This window comes from Prionailurus bengalensis, chromosome B1, assembly GCF_016509475.1.
Source record: "Prionailurus bengalensis isolate Pbe53 chromosome B1, Fcat_Pben_1.1_paternal_pri, whole genome shotgun sequence".
Taxonomy (NCBI): Eukaryota; Metazoa; Chordata; class Mammalia; order Carnivora; family Felidae; genus Prionailurus; species Prionailurus bengalensis.
This window is the reverse complement of record NC_057344.1, coordinates 45,438,755-45,457,426: the sequence shown is the minus strand read 5'-3', so window position 1 is coordinate 45,457,426 and position 18,672 is coordinate 45,438,755.

The window sequence follows — 18,672 nt, the reverse complement described above, 5'->3', positions numbered from 1 at the left end:
CATAGCGGGCTCTCTGCTGTCAGTGCAGAGCCTGACTGCTTCAGATCTTCTGTCCCCCTTTCCCTCTACCCCTCCCCCACTCTCACATTCTCTCTCTCTCTCAAAAATAAATAAACATTAAAAAAAAACAGAAACACCTTCTCTAAGAATGTAGGGATGGGCTTAAATAGACTTGACCTCTGTGTGCCAGTTTCAGAATGCAGGCACTGCGTGGAAGAGAATGGCGAGGAACATCTCCAACCGCACAGGCCCCACCTACAGACCTATTCTCTTCTTCTTTCCTACTAGCTCTTGTTCTTATTCCTTCCTCGACCTGTTTCTCCAATGCAACAGGAGAAAACGCTCTGCTTGCCTGAGGGGCAGTCTAAAAGGAGCAGAAATGAAAGAGTTCTGGGCGAGATGGACACTGGGTCACATTCGTTCTGGACACGTTACTAAAAAAAAAGAGCCAGAAATAGCATCTGAACCTCCAGTTCCACCAGAGAAACTGGTAGAGAAGAAAAAAGAACTTTCGGGGAAACTGACCCACCCTGGGAGACATCATGGTAAGAAGTGACCACTCAACTAGACCCTGGGTTTCGGCAAATGGATCCTCAGGTTCTACTGTAAAGTAACAGCGAAGGCTCACGTGGCACTCGTTACATGCTATAACTTCTTCTGTGAGGTTCACACCTGCCTGAACAGTGAATCTGCCTAAAACCTTTTGAGGTGGACCCTGTTTCTTTATTATCCCTATTTTATAAATTGGGCGACTGAGGCACAGGGATTTTTTTAAATAACTTACCCATGACCACACAGTCAGTGGTGGATTCAAGATTCAAAGCCAAACTGCGCGGCTCCAGAATCTCTCCTCTTAACCAGTAGATAAATCTGTCTTCGAAAACGAGAAGCTTACATAGGGCCAAGTGTACTCCATCAACCATATGTACTGGTAAACATTAAAAATAAATAAATAAATAAAACTACTGGAGAATAGAAAAATCATAGACCGGAGAGACCTGGAGGTTATTCTTAAAACTAATTACACAGTATAAACATAGTGGTTGTGAATTTGGTTTCAAATGTTAATCAAATATACACAAACTGTTATTGACACAGATTTATATGACTAACAAATTAACAAACATGGGAAAGTGGGAAGGGGCAAGGGAAATAGAGCGCTGCGTGCCTCTTTTACTAGAAGAAGTCAGAAGCTATTTTTAGCTTTGATGAGTTTATTTGTGTACTCGACAAGTTTAAATGTGTACTTGATTACACTAACAACAACCAATATCCAAGACTGTTAACAAAATAACAATCAGTGTACAGAATCTGGAAAAGCAAGCTATACACAAAAAGCTTGCATAACCACAGAATCACAGAGAGCTATATAAAGAGAAAGTAGGCAATTTTGCAGTATTGCCTACTGCAAAACAGTCAAAAGTAGAATCTTCTATCTACAGTAATCTGTCTTAAAAGTTATCCCATGGGGGCTCCTGGGTGGCTCAGTCGATTGAGCATCTACCTCTTGGTTTCGGCTCAGGTCGTGATCTCATGGTTTGTGGGTTACAGCCCCATGTTGGGCTCTGCTGACAGGGCGAAGCCTGCCTAGGATTCTCTCTCTCCCTCTCTCTGCCCCTCCCCCCCCCCAACTCACACTCTTTCTCTCTCTCTCAAAATACATAAAAAACATTTTTAAAGAAGTCTTTTAAAGGTTATCCTATGAAAACTCCCCAAATTAGCTTCTTAAGAATTACACTACACGTGTATGCTCTGCTCCCCATTCAGTTGGACTGTTTGCTTCTCACTGCACAGATTTGCCCCATACCCAGGGCTCTCTGGGCGGGCAAGTTAGGAATGTCCCATCCCTTCTGTTCTTCAGCTTTCTGCAGAATGAGTTCCCCCATCAAATGCAAGCAGCTATGGAGGTGAGGACCCTTGTAAAGCGGATTACAGCCAAGACATCTTGTTATTGACTCCCTCCTCTGATTCTAGGTACTATTGAGAGTTCCAGGGAACTTGGGAGAAGTGAAAGTAAACACCATGATCTGACTTCTCTTAAGCACACCTCCCACTTTTCATTTCTGAAATCAAGCTCCACCGCAAATCTAGTCAGTATCAGGAAGTGATTTTGGCTTCCAGGGAGAGAGGCCTCCAAATTACTAAAATAACAAAAACATGTTTATATAGCAGAAGAACACAAACAAAGAAATTAGCAAAGCAACACAGATCAAAAAGCACAAAACTAGATAATAGAGTAAGGCCATACTATCATAGAGAGATGATAGAAAAGCAGCACAAACCCGAGGAGTATAATACTAGATAATAGAATGCAGAAACGCTCTTGATTACAAAAATGAAAAGTTACTCGGTTGGAGGAAAAAGAGTCTCAAGTCGATTTGAGTGACAAAATCTACTTAATTTTACATCTCTCAGTGCGTTCTTTGAGATCACAAAGACTCTCGCCTTCAGCTCTACAGGGTCTTTTCCAAAGACACACGGCAACTTGAAGGGATGAGAAGTTGCCTGTTGTCCACCAGTTACTCTGGATCTGTGCGTTTCCAGATTTCAGGGAAAAAGTCCAGCAAATGCGAGATCAAGAGACACAATTTACAACACACAATGAATTAATAAACAGTCAGGAAATTGTGTCGCTCAAGTGAAAAAGCATCAAACCATGCAAATTAAAGCAACAGCCACAACAACGAAAATCTGCTAGAAATACCAGCAGAGATGATTAGAAATCCAATGCTGAGGTGAGCTGCACACATAGACATTATCCGATGGTGGAGACTGAGGATACAATATAAATAAGGACAAAAAGGATTTTCATAAGTAAAATTGCTAGACGTCATACCAATTTTCTTGAAAAACTGGTTCTAAAGTGCATCTGAAAAAACAAACCCTCTAAAATAGCTAAGAATTTTGTAGAAGAGCAATGAGAAGAAGCAAGCACTACAAATGTTAAAACAAATCCTAGAGCTACAGTCATCTAAAGAGTGTGGAATCAATGGAAAAAAATCAAAGAAACGTTTGTGAAATAAAGAAATGGCACCCCAAATACCATATTTATTTCCTTATTTTAAATTTACTTACAATTAAAAGTCATAAACATATCCATTTAGTGTAACAATTAACAGATTGATTTGATATTTAATAAAAATGTACAATATATAAGCATACATATTCATGGTATAAAACGCTAGCAGTTGCATTTTAATTTTTTTTTTAATTTTTTTTAATGTTTATTATTTTTGAGACAGAGAGAGACAGAGCATGAACAGGGGAGGGGCAGAGAGAGGGAGACACAGAATCTGAAACAGGCTCCAGGCTCTGAGCTGTCAGCACAGAGCCTGACGTGGGGCTCGAATTCATAGGCTGTGAGATCATGACCTGAGCCGAAGTCAGTTGCTTAACTGACTGAGCCACCCAGGCGCCCCTGAATTTTAATATTTAATCAATTCAACAGAAATTAATAAAAGGTAATAAAGGAAGTGGTAGAGAATACAACGAACGGTAAGGAGAAAAATAATTAAGTCGGTCACGGAAAATAACAAATTAAAGTCCCATTTCACATTAAGTGCCTGATGCACAGTTAGGACACGATAAATACTTGTTAGAAGAAGAGAGGAATAGATGAATGAATAATATATTAAGTTCTAGATGGATTAAATACTTGACAAACCAGCATATACCACAAGAAATCGCAGACATACATTGTACCCATCTCGAGTTGGGAAAGGCCTTTCCTGATGGTGGAGGTAACCAAGGAAACATTGCACAGGGGGAATTCCTTAATACTTTCAGATGTCTCTCTGGATAGCCACCTAGCTTGGAAAATCGTCACACAAATATGGCATACAAAAGATCAGCATCCTTCATATGGAAAAGTCTCTTAGAAATCAGAAAGAGGAAGACAAATACTCCAGTAGAAGATGAACAAGAACAGAAAGACAAGTGGCCAACACACATACGAAGAAATGTTTGACCTCACTGATGACCCAAGACATGAAGAATTAAATAAACACACAGGAATAATCCAATTCTTAAACATTCTGCAATCAAGACCACTCTCCTCATAAAAATGTATATACACACAAAATTTAGCATAAAATTTTAGGATTTTCTCAGACCTCTGGATGCCATGCAAAGATCCTTGGGAACCTAGATTCAGAAGTTCTATAATTTCGTGATAATGAATGAATAATAAGGTTGAAGTAAGATCGATATTTTATATACTGCTGTGTTCATATGTTCATATTTTAAAAAAGTGTTTGGCGATATGCATTAAAGATGTCAAAATACTTATAACCTATTCTTGGTATAAGTATTTTTAAGAAAATCTCTTAAGAAGGAGCTCCTGGGTGGCTTAGTCGGTTCAGTGTCTGACTCTTGATTGCAACTTAGATTATGATCTCACAGTCATAAGATTCAGCCCCACATTGGGCTCTGTGATGACAGCACAGAGCCTGCATGGGATTCCCTCTCTCCCTCTCTCTCTGCCCCTCCCCTGCTCTCTCTCTCTCTCTCCCCAAATAAATAAAAAAACATTTTATATATATTTTTTAACGTTTATTTATTTTTGAGACAGAGAGAGACAGAGCATGAACGGGGGAGGGTCAGAGAGAGAGGGAGACACAGAATCCGAAACAGGCTCCAGGCTCTGAGCTGTCAGCATGGAGCCCGATGTGGGGCACGAACTCACGGACTGTGAGATCATGACCTGAGCCGAAGTTGGACGCTCAGCCGACTGAGCCACCCAGGCGCCCCTAAAATAACATTTTAAAAAAAGAAAGTCTCTTAAGGAAATCAGGTAAGAGCACAGTGATATATATGCAAAGATGTTCGTCATGGCATTATTTATATTAGCATAGCATTATTTAAATTTAGCTACTTAAATTCTCCAAATAAGGAACTGTTTAAATAAATTATGGTATATGCTTGAGATTGATTATTATTCCACTGTTATAATGTTTTTCAAGAATATTTAATGAGGGGCACCTGGGTGGCTCAGTTGGTTAAGCGTCTGACTCTTGATTTCAGCTCAGGTCATGATATTACAGTTATAAGATTCAGGCCTGCATTGGGCTCTGTGATGACAGCACAGAGCCTGCATGGGATTCTCTCTCTCTCTGCCACTCCCTGCTTGTGCACTCTGTCTCTGTCTCTCTCTCTGTCTCTCTGTCTCTCTCTCTCTCAAAATAAATAAACGTTAAAACAAAAAAAGTGGGGTGCCAGCTGGCTCAGTCGTTTAAGCGTTCAGCTTCGGCTCAGGACATGATCTCGTAGTTCATGAGTTGAGCTTCACATCGGGCTCTGCGCTGAGAGCTCAGAGCCTGGAGCCCGCTTCATATTCTGTGTGTCCCTCTCTCTCTGCCCCTCCACCACTCTTCTCTGTCTCTCTCTCTCTCTCAAAAATAAATAAACATGAAAAAAAATTTAAAAAAAAAAAGTTTTGGAGAGCCCAGGTGGTTCAGTCAGTTAAACGTCTGACTTCAGTTTAGGTCACGATCTCGCAGTTCGTGAATTCGAGCTGTGCTGTCAGCACAGAGCCTCCTCCAGATCCTCTGTCTCCCTCTGTCTGCCCTCCCCCATTTGTCCTTTCTGACTCTCTCAAAATAAATTAAAAAAAAAAAAGAATATTTAATGACTTGGGATAAGAAAAAGAACGTAATTTGAAAAAGATAATGTTGTATATCTGAATATACATGATATAAGAATAACCACATTGGGTGCCTGGGTGACTCAGTCAGCTGGGCATCTGACTTGATTTCCGCTCAGGTCAAGATCCCAAGGTCGTGGTATTAAGCCCCAGGTCAGGCTCCTTACTGAGCATGGAGCCTGCTTAAGATTCTCTCTCTCTCTCCCTCTGCCCCAGTCCCCTACTCATGCTCTGTCTCTCTCTAAAAATAATAAAAGAAAGAATAACCACATTATATATACATACATCAGGAAAGGTACAAGGAAATAACGTAAAAGGTTAATAATTATTATTTCTGTGTGATGAAGTATGACAGTATTTTTCATCGCTCTTTTCTACAGTGAAACATATTTTATTTTCAAAACTCCCCCCCCCAAATTGCTTTTTAATACCAAAAAAAAAAAATGGCTAAGGAAGTTTGGTTTCGATAAAAAAAATTTAAAAAAAATCTAGAACCAGAAACTTGAACTACAGAACCATGGCTTTAGCAAGTTCTAGTAAAAGTGAACCAGCCTCTCAAGTCTTTTCTTCAGGAAGACATTTCACAAAAATGTTCAGCTCTCAGGGCTCTGAGGCACCACGCCATGTTGGTCACTTACAAATGAGGGGCGCCTGGGTGGCGCAGTCGGTTAAGCATCCGACTTCAGCCAGGTCATGATCTCGCGGTCCGTGAGTTCGAGCCCCGTGTCAGGCTCTGGGCTGATGGCTCAGAACCTGGAGCCTGTTTCCGATTCTGTGTCTCCCTCTCTCTCTGCCCCTCCCCCCTTCATGCTCTGTCTCTCTCTGTCCCAAAAATAAATAAACGTTGAAAAAAAAATTTTAAAAAAACAAAAAACAAAAAAAAACCAAAGGATGGTCTACTTACATCCAGGGCAAGAATGACTGACTATTCCCTCTGAGACAAACTAACATGCACTTCTTTTGTGATTTGCCCTTTTGTGGTAAAAAGACATCCCTCTCCAAGTTTTCTTGGATTCATATCTGAGCGAATTCACATAAAGCAATCAGTAAGTCAACATTTTTGAGGCCTCTACCAAGTACTATACTGGTCACTTAGGAACCCTCAGAGAAAGAGCGTGTATCTGGCCTCCAGGGTTTAAAATATCGCGGGAAGCCAAACCAGGTTGGAATCTTTGGTGACACAAAATACGGTAACTACATTCTCAGGCTTTGGAGTGAACATGCCCAGATTGGAATCTGTTTCATCACTGCCGATTATACAAAGGCGGACAATTGGCTGAAATTCTCTAAGCCTCGGGCATATGAGGTCAAAACAGTGCTGACCTCATTGGGCTGTAGGTACCATGAATGTGAGATAATGTGCCTGAAGAAGGCATGCACAGGTGTTTACTTCGTCTTCTGGACCCTATCTGAGCTCCCTAATTTCAACCGAAGGTGTTGAAACATACCCCCTACTTTCGGTGTCCAGTTCTTGTCCAACTGGTGTCATTGACTTAAGTCTTGTATTGGTGGAGCTAACATTCATTGAGTACCTGCTTTTTTTTTTTTTTAATTTTTTTTTTCAACGTTTATTTATTTTTGGGACAGAGAGAGACAGAGCATGAATGGGGGAGGGGCAGAGAGAGAGGGAGACACAGAATCAGAAACAGGCTCCAGGCTCTGAGCCATCAGCCCAGAGCCCGACGCGGGGCTCGAACTCACGGACCGCGAGATCATGACCTGAGCCGAAGTCGGCCGCTTAACCGACTGCACCACCCAGGCGCCCCAAGTACCTGCTTTTTACCACACACTGTGCTAGAACTTTACAACCGTCATGCAGATGGACCACGTTGCACGGTACTTCTTATATACCCAGAGTAATTACAGTTGCTGATAACATAGCAACTCACAAATCTCAGTGGCTTCAATTTAATATTTGAATTTATTTTTCATTTGCATTACAGTCCAATTAGGAATTCAGTGGAAAGCCTTCCGTGTGGCTATTTGGGGACCCAGGGCCATCTAATTTGTGCCACCGTCTTGTAGGCTCCCCAAAGTCCTCCATGGGGACCTCTGTATTCAGCCAGCCAACAACTGGTGAAATAAAGCAAGAGGGCCAGAAACGGAGGAAAAGGTGTACATTTTCATGCACATTCCGCTGGCCAGAACCTGGTCACGTGGACTCTCCCTGCCTTTGGGGAAGGCTGGGTACTGTAGTCCCGCTGTGAGTCCAGAAAGAAGAAAATCATTAGGGTCATTCTGGCCAATCTCTGCCACACCTCTCAACCCACTAAGCAACAATCTCTGTTCTAGATATCGTGGCCTGGCTTCAAAACAGCTGTGTGTTTTCTTAGGCTCCTAGTAAGATGTTTTTTTCTTGCAACTCTTATTTGAGCAATAAATATTTCTCTTTCGTATACTTAATCATACAAGTTTTCCTTTGTGTGTAAAAGGTATAAAGTTTTATTATAAGGCATCGTGTAGAGAGAATAGAGGCAATGATGCCAGGGCAACATTCCTGCATTTTAAAAGGAACACAGTTGCTAAAAGAAAGTAGAAATAATTTGGGAGGACCAGACCCAGAATTAGAGACTTCCTGGGTCCACAGGAAGTAATGGGTTTGGAGAGGGTGGGACAAGATGGCATAAAGCACCAATGGAACTCTAGGAGTAAGGCTCAAGGAGAGTCACATCCACTGTGGACTGTCTAATTAATTTCTTATTCCAATCTTTCTTGGGTCCTCCTCGAATTGTTGAGGTTGACAGCCGAAAGAAAATTTACATTTCCCAAACTCCCTTACCTTTAGGGTTCCAGATGTGACTTAGGTTTTGTGCAAGCAAGTGCACTCTCATAATACGAGGGAAGTGAGATAGGGCAAGAGAACACAATGTGGTCTCAGAGTCAGACCCCGAGAACTTGGGCTGCGTGGCGAGCCTCCCAGCAGAGGCCACCAGGTTGTCGGAGACAGCTGTGAGCAAAGAATAAGTAGCACCAGTACCAGACCCAGAACAGTCCCTCTGCTGCCCATGTTCCTTCCACTGCTCTGTATTATTCTCAATTGTTAAAAGCAAACAGTTTTTAAATCTCAGGTTATTGATGAATGGGCCTCATTTGGCTTTTGAAAGTCGCTATCATTTTGTATATGAACTAGACTGTCGGAAGAAAGTTCCGCAAAGTTTTGACCCCAGTCCTGAAGCTTGATCCCTGGCTCTCAAGCCCAAGTTGCCGTAAAACATTTATTGGCATAATCAATACACCCACGGGATGGGAGAGAGGGCAGTCGCTTGTTGTCGGCAATTTGAAGAAAGAACTTCTGGAGGGATAGGACCTCTGACCTAGCAGTTTAGGAGCAGAAGAGGAGGATATAACAGATTAGAAGCAGAGCCAATTAGCGTGGTTTGGGAGAGTGCTGAAAACATCAAGCGTATATCCATAAACCATAAAATCGTAAGGCTCTCAAAAGATGTTAATTAGCTCTTTCTGTTAGTGAGCGATATGTGGGGGAAAACAAGTCTTCTGGGTCAATTGGGATTGGGAAACCCTGGGTCAGACAAAATAAAACAGAGTTCCAGTACCGTAGATCTTGAACAAATTGGGTATACTGATAATATTCAAGAGGTAAGTGACACAGTATTTTCTGATCAGATCATCTCTTGGGGCTGCTAGACCACACGGGTCTCCATGGTGTCTGGGCAGGGCCGTGCCCCCAGCTTCTGCAGACGAGTAAGGAAAAACCCAGAGATTTTGCCCTGCTTGTACCAGCGAAGCAGAAATGATAAAGATTTCAGGCTCCCCCCTGGGAAATACAAGCCAAGAAAACCTGGATAAATACTTAACCGCTTTCAGGGAAATCACAATCCAGTATGGGCCCCCCCACTGAGTAGGTCTGCACCAATTCAGGACTTGAAATGCTTTGAGCAGTCCACTCTGCCTTTCTTTCAAGCAAATCGCTGCTACTTCAGTCAGGTATAGTCATCACAGTAAGTTCAGCTAATTAGCCATGCAACTAATTTACCCCATGCATTTTTTAAGATCTGCTTAAATTTTCTCTCTTTCGTTAGAGAGAAAAAAAAAAATAGAACCCAGTTACACAGCACCGTTGTGTCTGTTATAATTAAAAGGTAAATTGACGTGCAAGTATTATGATATGATACTGCAATTTTGAATCGGTGAATTTTTGCTATCCAATAAAAGGTACATAGTCATCGTGAGCCCACATAGTCTGTCGGCTCTTGAATGATAGTTCCTGTTCTGTGGCAATGTATGCCTTCTATGAATGCCAGATTTTCCTATCCTGAAGTGGAATCTTATGTGTGTAATTTGTTCTACAGACTCTGTTGTTTGGTCTGGTTGTCCAATCTACCAAACTCATTACCACATCCCCTCAGAAGGCTCTATAGATGAAAACAAACAGACAAAAACCTACTTCCGTCTAAGAACGGAGAGCCGCAGTGAAAGGGAGAAATGCAATTGATTTCTGGGTTTTCCTCCCACAGGACATGAGAGGTGTGCAGGGGTGGTTTGTAAATATCCATCAAAGGTCTTGAGCCCCATTCCACAATGTCTAGAAGATTTCTGGAACTGGACGTTCTTCTCTGCTCAGATTTCCTGGAAGCCTTTGTTCTGGGGGGTCAGGAGAGAAAGACGTGTAAATTCTGCATATTCCGAAAAGCAAGACCCACTTGCATGTTGAATTATGTGGGTACCATCAGCTCACCCAAGAGCACCCACATAATTCAACATTCAAACGGTGAGCTGCATCCTGCTGGCCCTCACCTCTCTGAAGACCGATGGAGGCTAGAAAATTGTCAACTGCATTTCCAGGCCACGTGGTGGCAAGAGAACATTGGGAAGTGATTCGTCAACAACACTCAGCTGAAAGAGGATTTCTAGAGTCGGTGAAATCCCACAGGTGTATCTACGCACTGAAGTCTCTCACAGGGGCCACGCCGGGAGCCACAGAGGCTCGGGAAGGCGAGGGGGAGTGAGACATCACCCTGGTCTTGAGGCACTTGCAATCTAGTTGAGGGAACGGGGCTCAGCGTAAGGAGTAATGGGACCTCAACACAGACTGTGTAAAAGCAAACGCTCAGGATTGTGGAACAGACCAATGCTAAGCAGGGAAGAAGGAGTCCAGGGGCGTGAGGTATGAAGGAGCTTTCTGGAGGGCAGAGCTTGGCAGAAATGAGGAGTAACGGTGTTCCAGTGAGAGCTAGCTGGTAGGCAAGGAAGAGCAGGAGGTAATCCTACTCTACCACAGACTGTTAGACCTCCATAATCCCCACTAGATGCACAAATGTCACAAGATACCCTGTCAACCCACAAGTGGGCAGCTCAAGCCATTTTTGCAAAAGCTGAAATAAAGGAGGGTGTTCTCCATATTCCTTAGGAAAAATGTTTATGGATCCTCTGTAAAATACAGGTGGAATGAAGGGCGCCTGGGGTGCTCATGATCTCATGGTTTGTGGGCTTGAGCCCCGCATCAGGCTCTGTGCTGACAGCTCAGAGCCTGGAGCCTGTTTCCAATTCTGTGTCTCCTTCTCTCTCTGCCCCTCCCCTGCTCACACTCTGTCTCTCTCAAAAATGAATAAATGTTAAAAAAAAAAATACAGGTGGAATGAGACGCCAATCAATCCAGTGGTCTCTGCTTCTAGTGATTTCTATAGCACCGTTTTACCTGGGTCATAACCCCTTAGGGAAGGGATTCCCAGTGAACAGGCAGAACCCCCTGCTCAGATGGAAAGACAGGACTTCTGGGACGAGCAGGCGAAGACGATCCCAGGAAATTCCCTCCCGTATGACAATATGCCAGCAACAGAGGGCCAACCAGGCTCTGCTGGCCATGACTGATAATTGAGTTTGTGACTGAGTGCATGAGCCAGTGAACAAACAAATCAACGCAAAATGGCTGCATCCTCCCCTGAGAGTGAGGGCATTTGCAGAACGCTGCCTCACCACAGCAGCCAGACACGTGGGCTAGAATTTGGTCAGAGAAGTGAGCCTCCACCACACGTGATCTCCCCAAACCCTTTGCCTGGAATCTTCTTCCTCTCCTCCCTCCTTCATTCAAACTCGTTTTTGAGGGAGAAAACCCAAAGAACGCCACGTAATCTAAAGCTTCCAAATGTGGCGTCAGCGGCCACACTCAGACCAAGTTCTTCTTGAAGTTTATTTGCTTCCTTTGGTCTCTTGATGGCTGATCTCCCCTTTGAAAGGAGTAGGTGGAAAACACCTCAGGATGGTGGGGCGGGGTTCTGACTTTCAGCTGGTGTGAGGGAAGCAACAGATTTCTGAGCCTCCTGAGTGGGGTGGCCAAGGAAAGGAGTGAGGATAGAAACTTAGGAAGGCCTCGAGTCTTTTCTCAGCCTCCTGTCTCTCTCTTTCTCTCCTCCTCCCATAGCCAGGCCATGGAGCAACGGTCACGGACACCAGGGGAGGAACCCAGCTCAGCAATCCCACAAGACATGGCAGGCAGATGGCCGGGCTCCCCTGTCCCTGTGTCTTCAGGCAGGCACCAGGCCAGCCCACACTCCATCTTGCCTCCCCCTCCTGTCAGAAAAGAGACAGTGAAAAGAATCTGGGAGAGATTCTCCCAGAATGAGGATGAGGTAAGATGGGGTGCTCCGAGCCTGAGGAGGCACCCGGACCTTAAGTGTAAACTAACCAGAGAGAAATAAAAACAGGTCCTCAGCCCTAAGCTGGGTGCTTTAACTTCTGTGCCCCGGCCACCTTCTCCTGCGTGGTTTCCTCTCGGCCCAGCCAGCTGCCCCTGAGAGGATGTTCCCCTTGGATGAGGGCCCCAGCTGTGGGAGTCAGGCACAAAAAAGCTGGGAGGGCCCTCAGAGACCATTGTCAGTGGGTGATCTGGGCCCTGGGTTCGTGAGGGTCTCAGGAGCTTCCGAGACAGGAGACGGCAGTCCCCTGAGGGTGCCACATTCCCACCAGACATCTCTACTTTATTTGTCTTAATTTGGGAACCCCTAAGATTTATAGTTTTGAGCTTCCTGCTGCTTAAACAAAACAGAAAACATTTCAAAAGCGCTGTGCCTCGGGGCGCCTGGGTGGCTCAGTCGGTTAAGCAGCCGACTTTGGCTCAGGTCATGATCTCGCGGTCCGTGAGTTCGAGTCCCGCGTCGGGCTCTGTGCTGACAGCTCAGAGCCTGAAGCCTGCTTCAGATTCTGTGTCTCCCTCTCTCTGACCCTCCCCTGTTAATGCTTTGTCTCTCTCTGTCTCAAAAATAAATAAATGTTAAAAAAAAATAATAAATAAATAAATAAATAAAGCACTGTGCCTCTAGCCCAACTATCTGTACCTGTGGATAAAGTTTCAGACGTCCTGGCCACGGTCAACCAGCCAGTGTGGTCCAGCTGGCCAGTCACGCGGGGCCATCTCTGGAGAGAATTGTAAAGGACGGTGGCCCAGGAAACACAGAGAGCAGCAGAGAGCCAGGCTAGTGGCTTCTGGACCCCTCTGAGCTTGCACCCAGCCTATGCTCTCAGAGCCCTCCCCCTACTTTCTTTGTGCACACAGTGAGCAAACTCATATTTTCCAGCTCTTGAGTCAGGGGGGAGCCCTGCAGGTTCTGCATAAAAGCAAATCCAAACATGGGGCACCTGGGTGGTTTAGTCGGTTAAGCATCTGTCTCTTGATCTCTGCTCCAGTAATGATCTCATGGCTTGTGGGATCGAGCCCGCATCGAGCTCTGCACTGATTGGGATTCTGCTTGGGATTCTCTCTTACCCTCGCTCTCTGCCCCTCCCCCACTCATGCTCAATCTCTCTCTCTCTCAAAAATAAATAAATACACTTAAAAATAAACTTAAACAAACAAACAAACAAAAAAACACAAGCAGACAATCACTGTGGACACGGTGCTAAATGTTCATGGAAAGTTTTAAGAGAAATGGTAACTACTTGCTTGACCAGGAACTCAGCTGCTGGAAGCCCCAGTGAGATGAGGTCCAATGAGTTCCAGTGAGTTCCAAGGCACATTACTTTCTCTTCTACTGAAGCACAACTTTCTATCCATTTCCTTCTTCTTATGTATATAGTAGAATAAAAAAAGGGGAGGGAGGAGGGCAAGGAGAAATGGGGGTGGGGGGAGAAGGGAAAATAAAACACTTAGACTTGTAATGGAGGCTCATTTTGGTAAAGTACCCCAGTGTCCCCGTGGGCCCAGAGAATTAAATGCTGTCACTCAGGTCTGAAAGCAGAGTCGTCCAGTTTGCAGACACCTGTCATAATTAAACTAATGGCTCTGAAAATGTGCCTTGATATTAAATCTATCTTCCACTGAGGAGCAGGGCTGATTAAACCACCGTTTGACAGTTAATGATGAACCTCTTGCTTGCTGAGCTCTGTGACTGGAACTGGCCAGTTTAGGCTGGCCTCTCTCCCCTCCCTCCTTCTCCCTCTGCTCAGCACCCACACAGATCCTGTGCCCTTTCCATCCTTTCTCCTACGGATCTCCGTCCCCTCTGCCCCTTCACCTCTCACCACCTTCACCACTAGTGAGAGAACTGTCTTCTCAGCAGGGAAGGATCACCTTCCAAGTCAACACCAACTCATCAACACCAAATCATTCCTGGTCATCAGGAATCATCGCTGACCCGGCAAATTGATGCTGGTGGGAGCAGCAGTGGGTAAAGCCCCTGGCCCGCCTCTCTGGATCTTCTCTGGAAGACTACATTTCCAATCCCGTCTTGGGAGAGATTAAACTCTGCCCTGTTGTGAAGCCAAAGAAATTCTGAAGTTACAAGACCGCTGAGTTGACTATGCTCCCTCCAATCAGGTTCTGCGGCTGATGTGCAGACAGACTGGTCTGCAAATAGCGCTTTCCTTTGGGACAGTGACATTCTCTCAACCGATTATCGGGAAGTCTAACGATGCTCGCCATTTACACACAGCTACTTGCTCAGTGAGGTGCCTTTGGCACCAGACGCCTCAGAGGGAGAAGTCAGGTGACTGCAGATCAAAGACGTTCTGCCCTCTGGCCTGCACCTTCTCCAACATGGAGGGGTCATGAATTTGCCTTGAAGGGCTCTTGTGCACCCGATAGTCCAGAATTTTGCCCCCGGAGGAGGCTGACATTATTTCCCGATTAGGTATCTTTCATATTCTAGGTTATTTACCATCCCCAGAGGGCACTCAGTGTATAGCCTTCCTCCTCTCAGCACACGTGGAGATTCAAAGAGCCACTGACTGACCTCAGGATTTCCTTATATGACTGCACACCTGAATGACCAAATAGAAATTAGCAAGATAAATGTGTGGAAAGACAAGACACTCTTATCTCCCAGCCTTCTCCCGTCGTGACGTTCAAGATCCCTCGACATTCAAGTTGGGCTCCCTTGTCCCGGTCTCTTCCACACTGCCATCAAAATCTATGTTTATCTTCTTTTTTTTTTAAGTTTATTTATTCATTTTGAGAGAGACAGAGACAGCACAAGTCTGGGAGAGGCAGAGAGAGAGAGAGAGAGAGAGGATCCCAAGCAGGCTCCACACTATCAGCGCAAAGCCCAATGCAGGGCTTGAACTCGAAAACCATGAGATCATGACCTGAGTGGAGACCAAGAGTTGGATGCTGAACTGACTGAGCCACGTAGGTATCCCATCCATGTTTACCTTTTAACATCCTCCCTCCTCAAGCTAAGGGCGTCTCTGCTTGGGGCCCTGCAAGTGTTTGCTACGTCTCAGGGGCCCCATGAGATCCCAAGGGTGACAGGAGGAATATTGAGGAAGGCACCTAGTTCCAACCCCTTCAGGCCACTCTGTTCAAAGGAGTAGCAAGCCTACTAAGCATCGGTTTCTGCCTAAGCCGGCAGCAACTATGATCTCAGTAATTACGGCAAGTTGTAAGCCCCCCAATTATCTGCGCATTGCGCATTAATCTCTGTTGATGGCTTGCTTAATTGTCTGATTGACTGATTTATAGTGTTTTATTCTTTTCAGAGCACTCTCACACATTTCCTTTGCTTCTTACAACACCCCTGTCAGCTAAGTACTTCCCCATTTTACAAATGAATAAAATGGCTTCTCCAAAGTGACAGGACGAGTGGGTGATAGAGCTGGGGCTGGAACACATGTTGGCCGACCCCCTATCGAGGGCCACTTCTCAGATCACTGAAACTTCAAGTGAAGCTTGAGCTGGGTTCCAAGTTCTTTATTAGGAGTGTATGTTAACAAAGTATTTCCTTGGACAGCCACTGATCTCTGCAAGGCAATTTTCCTTTCACACATGCTGCCATCACAGATCTGCATGTCAGAGACATCTTTTTTTCCCAACTTGTTTCTATGTGAATTTGATTTTGGGGCTCTTTTAAATTCCTGTAGAGTTTGGGGGGTATTACTGGGGGTTATATTTTCTTCTTCCTTACATTTTTCAACACAATTTTCTGCTTCTATAAAAATTCATGATGGTTGTAGTAGATGCCAGTTAAATAGATTAGTCAGAGAGAGAGAGAGAGAGAGAGAGAGATTCAGAAACAGAAAAAATTAGGTCAAAGAGAATCAGAGAGAGGAGAGATTGAATGCCACAAAGATAGACAAGGATGAAAACATTAGGAAGAAAGCTCTGTCTCTTTTCCCCCAAACACCCTGAGGTCAGACTCCATCCTCTGGGCGTGTGAGCATGCATGCTCACACACACATGCACACACACACACACACACACACACAAGGCTGTCACATTTTAGAACCCCATTAAGAAAGTGACACCCAGCTGAAGGAGTCCCCCGTCCAGTGACCCAGGCTGACACTCCTGTATGACCCCTCCCCTCCAAGGGCCAATCCTCTCTCTTAAGTGACAGAGGCCTTGTCTCTCACACAGAAGTGGGGCCTCTAATTGTGCCCAGCAGCGGTGCCACAGACGCCCGGGCGGCCTCCAGTCTCCCACTATCATTAGCTTTCCTCCTGGGCTCCGAAGCCTTCCGCTGCCACAACAGTAATTACCAAGAGATTAGGCAGGCATTAAGCACTCCTTAATTTGACACATTGCAATGATCTCCATTCAGCCTTTCTGCTCGAATAACTCTCAACAAATATTTCGGAGGCTACCAAAATAAACAGAAGCACAGTGTTTGCACAGCTGAGGCCCCCGGTCCTGCTTCTCTAATGCCATCAATTCCAGGTAGGGGTGGGGTGGGGGCAGGGAGGGGACGGGTGGCTGGAGGCGGGGTTGGGGACGGTGGCACCACCTGCAGGGCCCGCAGACAGCCTGAGAACCCAAGTCAAGTCCATACAGAGGGAAGATATGAGTAAAACTCTAACATATGGCATGCTACTGTTGATGGCGATTTAATAGGGCCCATTATTTAAGCAAGTAGTTATACAAGAACCTAGTAAAGAGACATCAGTATTCATATAAAAACCACCACATTAGGAAAAAATAATAATCACAGCGAATGGGAGTTATGTTGTTGTTTGCTGGGGTTTTTTGGTGGGTTATTAGCTCAGACATTATTCATTAAGTAATGCAATGGGAAAACCACTGTTAATATGGCAATAAATCCCACGGGGGCCCATCACAGGCAACACAGGATCGTTTGGTTAATTACAATGCATTAGAAGTTCAATATTCCCTTTCATGTATTTATTTCATTTCCCCACTCCCACCTCGATATTCATGCATAGACCCCTCTCTACTAACCCGAATCAGGGGTAGTAGAGCTCCCCTGACCTCTACTCAGGAGAGGCAGAGGAGAATGACCCCATGCCTTCAAAGGCACAGCATTTGGGAACTCTCTATGAAAGATACGAGAGACAGAAACTAGAAATCCATGAAAAAGACAGATAAATTTTCAAAAAAAAAAATGAGCAAAAGTCTGAATGGCCAGGAATTGAGTCGCCGATATAAATATTTATGGGAGGGGATTGGGCTGGTTAACAATATTACTACATGAGAAATAAAGCCCAAGGAACAAAGAAGGAAATCACTGGATCTTCCTTCACAGAAGACAAGAAAGGCTATTCTGGAGTCAGAAATTGGAATCAAAGTAATTTTAGTTGGGCATCTTCCACCCCTGAGAGATATGCCTCCAAGCACACAGCTTTTACAAGCAGTGGCCCTGTTTCTGAGCTCATCCAGAGGTCCCAGTGAGCATCTGGGCCCAGGAGGCCCCCATGGCTGGGGTTGCCTACAATGCCAGTAGTTTACTTGCTATAAAAAGAGAGTTGTGAGTCAGGGTGACCTAAGGTCTTCCTTCCTCACTGGATAGACATCAGCCTTAAACTTCTTTACAGATGAAGAGGGGAGTTATCAGGGTAGATAGGGCCAGAGCCTCCATTTGTAACCGTAAGGAGTCATCTCAGCTCTTACACGTGCCTCTTGTCCAGTGCTCTCTCATCCAGGGATGATGTTATTGACCACTCAACTACTGCTACAGTGTGAAGAGTAACATGATAGATCAAGGATTGGCAAACCATAGCCTGCAGGCCAAATCCAGTTCATAGTTTTGGGGTTTTTTTTTTAATCATGTTTTATCGGGACACAGCCACGCCCATTGTCCTATCTGTGATTAGCTTGCACTCCAACAACAGTTTAGTAGTTGCAACAGAGACCGTATGGCCCATAACGCCCAAGATATTTACTATCTTGCCTTTTACAGAAAAGGTCTGCTGATCTATAGATGGATGCATGAATGAATTAATGAATGAAAAAATGAACAAATACCAGATGGGGATGGATTCGGAACCAGGGGAAAGATTTTACCAAATAGTGTTGGATGGCATCTGAAAGTTTCAAAGGCAGATCGTAGGGCTTTGTTCTCAGTTCTGTCCTTTTTAGTACTTTTCCAGTGACTTCTACCAAGACGGAGATGGGAAGTTTACCAGATTTTCAAATGAAGGGAAGACAAGACGGATAATAAGTATATTGAATGACAGATCCAATATTCAAAGCGATCTTGACAGGCTGGAACAAAGGACTGAGTCTAATTAAATGAAACATTAAGGGACACATGTAAGGTCCTGAGATTGAGCCCAAAATACTGACTTCTCAAATGTAGAATAGGGCGAAGGTGGGAGAGAAAAAAATGTGCAAGCATGGAAATGAC